Genomic DNA, 639 nt, shown 5'->3' with positions numbered 1-639 from the left:
CAGTCCTCCGGCACCTCTCCAGTGCACCACGAGTGCTCATAAAGCTGTACCAGGGGACTTGCAATGACCTCGGCCAGTTCCTTTAGAACTCTAGGGTGGAGATCATCTGGACTGGCTGACTTGAATACGTCCAGCCCCTCCAGAAGCTCCCTAACTAAGCATGTAGCATGAGCCTGGGGCCATGCAGGCATGCAGAGAGTGAGGGGCAATACCTATGTGGACGTGCAGTGAAGCAGTGGGGGAGAGGGGGCCTGTGGCTCATCCTGGTGCAGACTGCAGGCATGTGCAACTTGCTGGTACTGCCCATGGGACATTCAGCCCCTGGCTACTTAGAAGTGGGACAGCCATGACTCAGATAAAAACAGGAGGCAGGAACCAGCCCCAAGAGGTGGTTATTCTCTGCTGCATAATCTGCAGTGCTCTGTCTGGGTGTGTTGTTTTCAGATCCCCAGAGGGGTGCAACTCAAAGTGACAGTGCATCCACCCGTTCCTGAGGGGTGGCATAATTTCCCTCAGCGCTCAGCTTTAATGATCCTTTGTGTCATTTTTTACACCTCCAAGTTCAACAAGGTGGTGTGAGGCCCAGTGACTTGGCTAGACAGGGAGTCAGGATGCTAGGATTCTGATCCCAGCTTTGCC

General features: G+C 54.0%; 1 protein-coding gene across 5 annotated transcripts in view; it reads left to right on the top strand.

Moving 5' to 3' along the window:
* ICA1 (islet cell autoantigen 1) overlaps positions 1 to 639 on the top strand; it is a 159,000-nt gene that overhangs the window by 84,930 nt on the left and 73,431 nt on the right. The window lies entirely within an intron of this gene.

Source organism: Gavialis gangeticus, unplaced genomic scaffold (genome assembly GCF_001723915.1).
Source record: "Gavialis gangeticus isolate Ggan-Ray unplaced genomic scaffold, GavGan_comp1, whole genome shotgun sequence".
NCBI classification, from domain to species: Eukaryota; Metazoa; Chordata; order Crocodylia; family Gavialidae; genus Gavialis; species Gavialis gangeticus.
This window is presented reverse-complemented; position numbering and strand designations above follow the sequence as displayed.